This window comes from Aphelocoma coerulescens, chromosome 1A (genome assembly GCF_041296385.1).
Source record: "Aphelocoma coerulescens isolate FSJ_1873_10779 chromosome 1A, UR_Acoe_1.0, whole genome shotgun sequence".
Taxonomy (NCBI): Eukaryota; Metazoa; Chordata; class Aves; order Passeriformes; family Corvidae; genus Aphelocoma; species Aphelocoma coerulescens.
Genome location: NC_091014.1, coordinates 40,026,095 through 40,034,471, shown reverse-complemented (window position 1 = coordinate 40,034,471; position 8,377 = coordinate 40,026,095). Strand labels below are relative to the sequence as shown.

Genomic DNA, 8,377 nt, shown 5'->3' with positions numbered 1-8,377 from the left:
CTGAAACATTTTCAGGCTAAACTGGCAATTCATTTGTTGAACTGAAATTCATTAAATGCTCAAATTGCAAACATGCAGCTGAGTATTAACAGTAAATGAATCATATTTTTCTGTTCTATGCAACAAAATAAATTTCCAGTTGAACTCAGTAGGACAAGTCACACCACCTAAGGGAGAAATTTCTTAACTCAGGGGACTGATTCAGATTCCTTTATCACCATTATAGCCCCAAGAGGGAAAAACACAGAATGAAGTTGAGCTGAAATGTTGATTAAAATGAGAAATCTGGATTATTTAGTAGAGGAATTATTGTGTATGTGGTGACTTGTCCTCCTAATTCAGGTGTCTAAGTAAGAAGCCAAAACCTGGTGTGACTGCACACAAATTACAGTCAGCTGGGATAAATACCTCTGCACATATGGGCATGGCCTGGCATGAGATTTACACTATCTCCTCCAAATTGTCAAGGAGCAGCAAGAGCTCACTGTAGGCTGCCATGATCATGGTGCTTTCGCAGGCTCAGACCCTTCTGTCATGGCAAAACAATTCCAGGATACCCTGCCCTTCACAGAGAAAACACACAGTTCCCTGGATGGTTTGCACAGTGGTACTGGGTGCCATTTCTAAAAACAGCAAGAGGAAGGGTCTGGGGACTTACAGGTCAGCCAGGCTCACCTCAGACATTGGAAACATCACACAGACTGTCTTTTTGGGATGCATTTGCAAGCATGTGAAGAACAAAAACTTCACAGTTTTAATCAGCAATCCCCAGATTCACCACGGACAAATAATGTTCAGCAAACCCGGGTGCCTCCCACAACAAAGTGAGGTTTGTGGATGCCGTGCATCTCAGCATTACAAAAGCTTTTGACTCCATGCTCTGCCAGATGGCAGCTGAGGAATCGTGGACTGGAAGAAATGATGCTTAGATGGACTAAAAATTAACAGTACCTCTGGGCTTAAAATTTATCAGTGAGTAGCTCAGCATCTGCTTGGTGGCCAGAAGTGAGCAGAGCAGTGTAATGGCTGCTCTTTCTCACTGTTTGATGTCTTAATCAATGACCTAGGTAATCACCTTGGATGTACAACCTGCAGATTTATCAGTGATACTAAATTAGAGGGAATTACTTGCACAATGAGTGTCATAACTTGAATCCACAGGGATTTTGATAAACTAGAGAACTGGGACAACAGAAACTTCATGATGTCCAACAAGGAGACAAGCAAACTTCTGCTCCTGGGATAGTTTAAGCTCATATGTGATTAAAGAGTTAGCAGTAGTCTTGCTGAAAAGAAGATTATTGTTGGACTCTAGCTTGAATACTCTCTATTCCTGTGAATAAGGTAAAATGAAGATCAGACTGTGTTGAAAGGCGTTGCCTAAAAGATATGAGGAAGTTGTTTTTCCCATTGGCCTGGAGCTTGGGGGGCTTCACATGAAAAAAGTGAATCAAGTTTTGGACAACCTACTGGGCCACAAGGAAATACTGAAAGATCCTTAGACTGTTGAAGAGTCTTAGGCTTAGTCTGAAAGCAGGCAGCAACTACTTGAAGGGCAGTAAAAGAAAAAGGACTTAAGGAGAAACTTTTCACTAGGAGTAAAACCTTTGCAGTGTAGCCCTGTCAAGCTGTGCAGGTAAACTTTGAAATTTCCATCTATTTTTTGAGGTTTTAAAGATGCAGCTACACACAGTCATGGCTGATCTGACCTAGTATTGGCAAGAGTCCTGCCTTTTTGAGTGAGCTACCTCAGAAGACCTTTTGAAATCCTTCTGTGATGAGCAGCTTTTTGTTTACCCTCCATTATTCCATACTGCTTAAGGATTTCTGCATCTACACCAGAAATCCTGGCTGTTCCACAGGATTTGAAGATTAATAGCTTGGAAAATACCTTTTCCATGGTTGTCCAGAAATCCTTAGCACTCTCTCCTTTGCGTACAGAGTGTATTTTTACCAAGACCTGGCTCCTGTGATGAGAGCTCTATGAACTGCAGCTGCCCATACAAATTTGTATGTAAATTAAGATTACACAGACAAGCTAATTACAGGAACATCCTATATTTCAGAAGTTTGGCCTTTCAATTTAAGTATGGCATACCTTTTCATAGCAAACCCAGCATTTAGTATGAGGACTGCATACCTCCAGAGAAGACATCTTACAGCATAGCTGCTCACAAACAGCTGATAAAGGAAAAGTCTGTTGTTCCAAGGTGTTATGATCCAGTTTTAAGGTTCTTAGAAATGCCTCTGCCCAAATTAAGGTGCAAACAAGACCATATGCCAGTGACAATAGTAAGGGGTTTATTTGATGGTAAACATGAGAGAGTAAGGAAGAAAGAAGATAGGTGGGGAGGACAGAAAGAGTGACAGAATAAGGAAAATATCACCAGTCCATGGATCCCAATGATGTTCATTGTTCCTCTCCAGCTGGTCTCTTGGTGGTGAAGGTTCCCCCAGAAGGCACAGAGTCCCATGGGTTTATATGCTCAGGCCATGACCCCCCGGGATGGGGGTCAGTCTCTCACAGCAGACTCTGGGTCTGTTGCATCACATGCAGTCCTGTGGGGCCGAGCCTCTCACGTGAATGGCCCATGGATGTGCCCTGTGGGGTTGGGGGTTCCACAGCTGGGCCAGTTTGTGTAATCAGAGGATGGGTGTTTACTGCCTCTCACCAGAGGTTGCACATGCACCCAAAACCTCCTCCTTCCCCCTCAGTTGGGGGCAGTCTGTGTAAACCTGGCTTCTGTGAGCTGTGCTCTCCCCCCACCCCAAACTCAGCTGGGAATAGTTGCAGCTGGTGGCTTTGGCCTTTGTGGATGCATACCTTTCCCTCAGCCTGAGATGATTAAACAATGGTTTCCCTTTATCTAATCAACAGTTTGACTTTCAGTTCAAAGTCCCACTCTTCAGGGAAGCTTCTTCAGTTGTAGCTTCTTTATAATGAACAGAACTTTATATCAATGTTTGAGGCATGAACTATTTTTAGTCTCTGACACAAGGGATGGTGCCAAAGAATCAAGTCCAACAAATAGTCATTTGGGACTTCTCCTGCACTTAACACTCATACACAGAGGAGAAGTGAGGAATCTGGAAACTCCCCATGATGACTTTCCTCATCATCTCACCTCAGGAGTGGGGCTGGTCCCAACTGTAATCCCAGAGAGCTCTGTGTATTTTTCTCCACCCAGCAGATATGAGGGAGTGGGAAGGATCACCCATGCAAAGTGAGACAGTGGCACTGGTGATATATTGAGTCCAGAGATATTTTAGGACGCAGTAGGTGATGCAACTGGTGCTAGAGATGGTGATCAAGCTAGTGAGCAATCCTCTGTAGAACATTTTTAGACATTAGTTTTAACACACTGAAGAATCTTCCAAATCAACACATTACTGAAGGAAATTAATTATTATAAATAATTCTCGTATGAGTCAAAACTGAATGCAATTTCACTGTTCAAGCATAAAATATAACCCTAGCTAAGGATTTTCTACCTTCAAGTTCCAAAAGCCCCTGGGAAGGAAAACATCCTCAAATAAACAAACCCCAAAATTCATTTCTTGATCCAGGTTGTCAATTGATAAAGGAAAACAACACATGATAGATAAATGCCTTACTGTCTGAAGGCTTTATTTTTAAGACAAGAATTTTCAGATTTTTGAAGGAGATGCAGGTGCTCCCTTTTTGTGTTAATGCCAGGAAAATTGCAGAATTTGGCACAAGACTAACAGAAATACAGTCAAAGTGAAAACACACTTTAATAATTGTTCTACCTTAAAAGCTGTATTTCTAAGCCACCCCAAGAAGCTCTACTTACAGATTTGTTTGTTTTTCTTTCATTTGCTTTCACCCATTGTGCTTTATTATTCTTGCTCCTTAGACTCATGTCTAAAAAGTAGGAAATTAATTGCCTCCATGTTGGTAGGTTCTCGTGCAACTTGTTTCATGTAGTGCTTCTCAGTGTTACAGAGACCATCTTAAAAGTACATATTCAGGCTGCAAAATAAGCACAAATAAAATTAGAGGAAAGTAGCACTGATAATTTAACTAGAGAAACTGTCAGGTTATGTGTGCAAGCAGCAAAGGCAACAGGGAGAGGTGGGGGGTTTGAAAGGCTACAGGTATTAGCCCAGTGCATATCTTTTTCACTCTTTCTTCTCCCAGGCTCCACCACCCCATGTCTATCTCTATATTGCTGTTCACATTTCCTGTTCTCTTGCCCAGACCACACTCTTTGTTAATCTCTTTGCCTGTGTCATGTAGTGGAGAATATTTGTCTAAACTATTGATACTTTTAGATGAGGTTATTTGTAAATGGCTGTTACCAGCTGTGAGTTTTGGATTATGGCTCATCTAAAGGCACTTTTCTAGTGTCATTGGGTTGGGCTTACCCTGTGGGTGCAGGGTAAGGTACCTTGTTGGGTTGTGGATGGTGGTAGCTGCACTTATCATTAGCCAAGGTATGGGCAGAGGAGCAGACATCTGCCTATCTCTTCCTCTGTCTGTTCTACCATATGCCCTTGACACGTTATCAGACTTCAGTTTGCCCTGTTTCCCACTTCCCCTATTCCCTGATTTATCTGAAGAACAGGTAAGAGGTGAATTGCTTGTACTCAGCTGAATCTCAGTGGTTCCCTTTACCTACCTCTCTGATCTTGAAGGCCCCAGACCTTCCTTAGAATCTTGTTGAACTGGGGAAGGTACAGGACTTGTCTCATACTCTCCATCATCATAATTCCCAACACAAATCTTCAAAGATACATCCTGGAAGATGACAAGCAGAGGCATTGCTGGGATAACAGCTTTATGAGGGTTAATATCATGGTGTAACTGTTGCCAGTTATTTATACATATTCAATCTATACTGTTTGAGAACTAGTCTGAACTTCAAAATTTACATGCCTCAAAGCACTTGCCTTAAATAGATATTTCATTTCCCCAAGTAATGGGCAAGATGACGCTTGCTTGTTATGTCCCACTCTCTTCAGTGAATCCTGCAGCACAAATTACAAATCTTCCCTTGCTTCTTTAAACAAAGCAGTTACAATGTCATTTATAGAGTGAAGCTCTGAATAGAACTACAGCTTATAGCTAATATGTTTTCAACACCCCACAAAATTGTGTCAGACTCCTTAGAGATGAAATTTCCACTTTCTGATGCTTTTTGGAAGAGCTGGGTTTTCTTTTGCTGTAAAAATTACAAGCCTAATTTCACTATTAGTCACTCTAGCCATGAAATTTCTATATACAACCACGTTGTTCTGGAAATTGCACAAGTATCCTCCCCTAGCTCATCATCCAAATTGTTGTAATGCCAGTCAGAATGGTTGAAATCTTAATTTGGTGCTTTCTGAGGAAAATATATACAGTGACATAATGCATGTATAGCCCTTTCCAAGCACACATTTTTTGAACTTGTTTACAGCTCACTGGCCTGTGTAGAGCCCAAACAGTTCTGCTGGGCAAAGTTCTAGCTCTCCTCGATAATTTCCATTAACAGCTGGACTCTCTGCCCTCTCCTACCTTATAAGAGAAAGAGCTTAGGAAAACCTGGCAGGCTCCTTGACATGCAGCGAGGGTTTTTTAATTCTTCATTACAGTTTAAAAATCCCTACTGGGGAATGGATTTTCTGATCATTCAAACTCATGCAAGTCAGGGAGTCTATTATATTAATGGCATATTTCATTGCTTTAAAATTCAAAAGGGACGATCTATGACACCAGTTAGGAATAACAGAGAGGGAATAAGCCCAACAGCCAAGGTAGTGAATGACACACAGCTCTGCAGAGAGCCCATTTCAGTCCTTGAGCACTGCAACTTCCTATGTCTGAAAGTATTGCCACGATGGAAAATTCATTGCCTTAGAAGGAAAAGACTTTTTCTTGTCCATAACTGTCAGTATCTCCCCAATAAAATAAATTGCAGATTCTGGGGATATCTTCTTACGATTATTTTGTCACTGTTGTGCCACTACAGTCTGGGTAAATCCTCCAGGAACCAGAAAGAAATTATTTGGACGAGTTCCTAAGGAGAAAAAAGGTGGATGACATTATTAGGAGACCTCTCCTCTCTGAAAACAAATGCTCTCAACAGCAGTGATAATGTCTTTCAGTAAGGTAAGCTACATCTGAAAGAATTGAAACTGTGTTCATAATGACTGTAATAAATCCATGAATACCATCTGAAATGATTCATAGAAACTACAGTAATTTATGTTATCTAAATTGTGTAAACATATAGTAGTACTAAAAAAAACCCAAACCCAATGTACTAGTTTGAAAACAAACCAGTGGGAGGCACCAAGTCAGAATAACAATTTAATAGGGATATCAAAGAAAATAAAGGCAGAAAGCACTGCGTTAAACTGACAGAGCTAGGATACAACCTGACACCCTGTTGGTCAGGGTGGTGGTAGCAGTCTGATAAAATGGTGGCTGCAGTCCTTCTGAAGTGGTGGATGTGGTTCTGTTGAAGCAGTAATCCTGTAGAAAGGGGCTGCTCTTCCTCAGAGGGTCCAGTGGTGGCTATGTACCTCCTGTCCTCTAGGAATCCAGTAGAAAGGGGTGTCTCTGGTGTTCAGAATCTCAGTTTATATCCACGATGGGATGCTTGGTTCCTCCCTCTGGGTGGAGCATCTCACAAAGGGGTGATGAGTCACGAGGCCAAGTGTTGATTAGGCTCATTAACAGAAGATAGTCCGGAGGGAGTTATCTCTGAGTCATGGGGCAGGACAATGATGGGCCATTAACAGAAAGATAGTCTGGGGGGAGGAGGCAAGGAAACACTGCCCCACCTGATTTCCACAGCTCATGAGGATGGTAATAGAATACACTGCAACCCAGGACACCCAAAAAACCTCAAACCTAAATTCAAAAACTTAAACAGAAAAATCTCTAAACTATCAGTGAATTTTACTGCACTAGAAACTATGATGAATCTGATGATACAATCTTAATTAATTTTGTTTGATTTTATGAACTCTATTTATTACTATGACCTCTGCTTTGCTTTAAAACTTTCTTTTTAATGGTAGAAAAAGGCAGTATCTTTGAATCTTAAACAGGAACATCAAAGACTGTCATCAAAGAGACAGGCTCTTCAAGTAGAACAAAGAGAGACGAATCACCAACCACATCAGAGGGCTGAGCTGAGCAAGTGAAGGACTGGAAAGACATGTTCTCCCTAAGGATGCTGCAAGGTATCCCAGAAATGGTGATGATACAAGAGGGAGGAATTTGCTGTCAGATATTGTTTTTTGTACACATCTGTAAATCCCCTCAGTTGTCTACAAGCCAAGCTACTGCATATTTAAGAAGGGCTTTAGCAAAGCAGACTAGTTTACACCTTTTATTTGGTCAAAAAATAAACCAAGGATCCTACTTCTGCAACTTCCCAGTAGTGCATGTAAGGGGGTTGCAGTTATCCTGCAGTAGTGTCAGGTCCACCACTGGTGTCAAGAGTCTGGGAAGTGGCCTGTAATCTTCCAGGTAGGGGTCATTGGAAAGCAACATCATTTTTCCCCTGGAAGGTGTCCCCAGTGTGCTAAAACTTTGTGTGGTGTCTATACTTCTGCTCTCACCACATGGGATTCACAATGTCCCAGCTGTCAACAATAAAACTTATATTCCATACCCATGGAGTTTGTTTTCAGAGCTCTTTTTTTCTGTCGAAACAAGAAAGTTACACTTTGCTTTCTATCAAAACTTGAATCATTTCATACGCCAGAAGATGACTATCACTTTCAATCTTTATTGGACCGAGCTCAGTTGTGACCAACAATACAGTTCAGAAAAGGCTCCAAAATCTTGCACCCATTCCAACTGATGTCCCCCTCCTTTGATCCTTCTTTTTCAGCTTCTCCCTTTTATTTTGAATAGCTATAGATTTACTTCTCTCCCCCTAGATAACTGCCCAGATTTAATATAAGCCATTCATTGCAACATAAGAAAAAAAATGTCCAAACCTGATAAAATCTGACAGAAACAGTCACTGTTGATTCTGTCATTTCCTAAAATCAGAGTTCATAACTGTCTTATGAAGCTTTGAGCAAAGCCTTACTTGTGCAAGTTTGAGGGGAAGAAAAACCCTTAAAATCTAAGGGATCAATTTCTACTGAAATCTGTATCAAGAGTTGCCATTTCAGGAAGTTTTTTACACTAATGTTCATCTCCCTAGTTCTTGAATCTTGCCTACCTCTTTTCATCCTTTATCTCCACTATGTACCTCTATCATCATGCCTAAAATGCTTCCCATTCTACTGCCACCAAAAAAAAGCTGTCTTATTTTTCATTCCTTAATCCCTCTGCTTTTAAAGTAACTCCCCACTCTCTTGTTTTCTTTCCCTTACAGATCTTCTGTTTCAAATTAATTGTTCCCAG

General features: G+C 41.1%; 1 long non-coding RNA gene across 1 annotated transcript; it reads right to left on the bottom strand.

Annotated features, from left to right (window-relative positions):
* Positions 1 to 3,622: 3,622 nt before the first annotated feature.
* LOC138104657 (uncharacterized) lies at positions 3,623 to 6,547 on the bottom strand. Its single transcript, XR_011148198.1, has 5 exons — positions 6,385 to 6,547; positions 5,946 to 6,023; positions 4,915 to 5,024; positions 4,644 to 4,762; positions 3,623 to 3,994 (listed from the first exon to the last, which is right to left on the bottom strand). It is a non-coding gene; the product is annotated as an uncharacterized lncRNA (long non-coding RNA).
* Between the last annotated feature and the right edge of the window lie 1,830 nt (positions 6,548 to 8,377).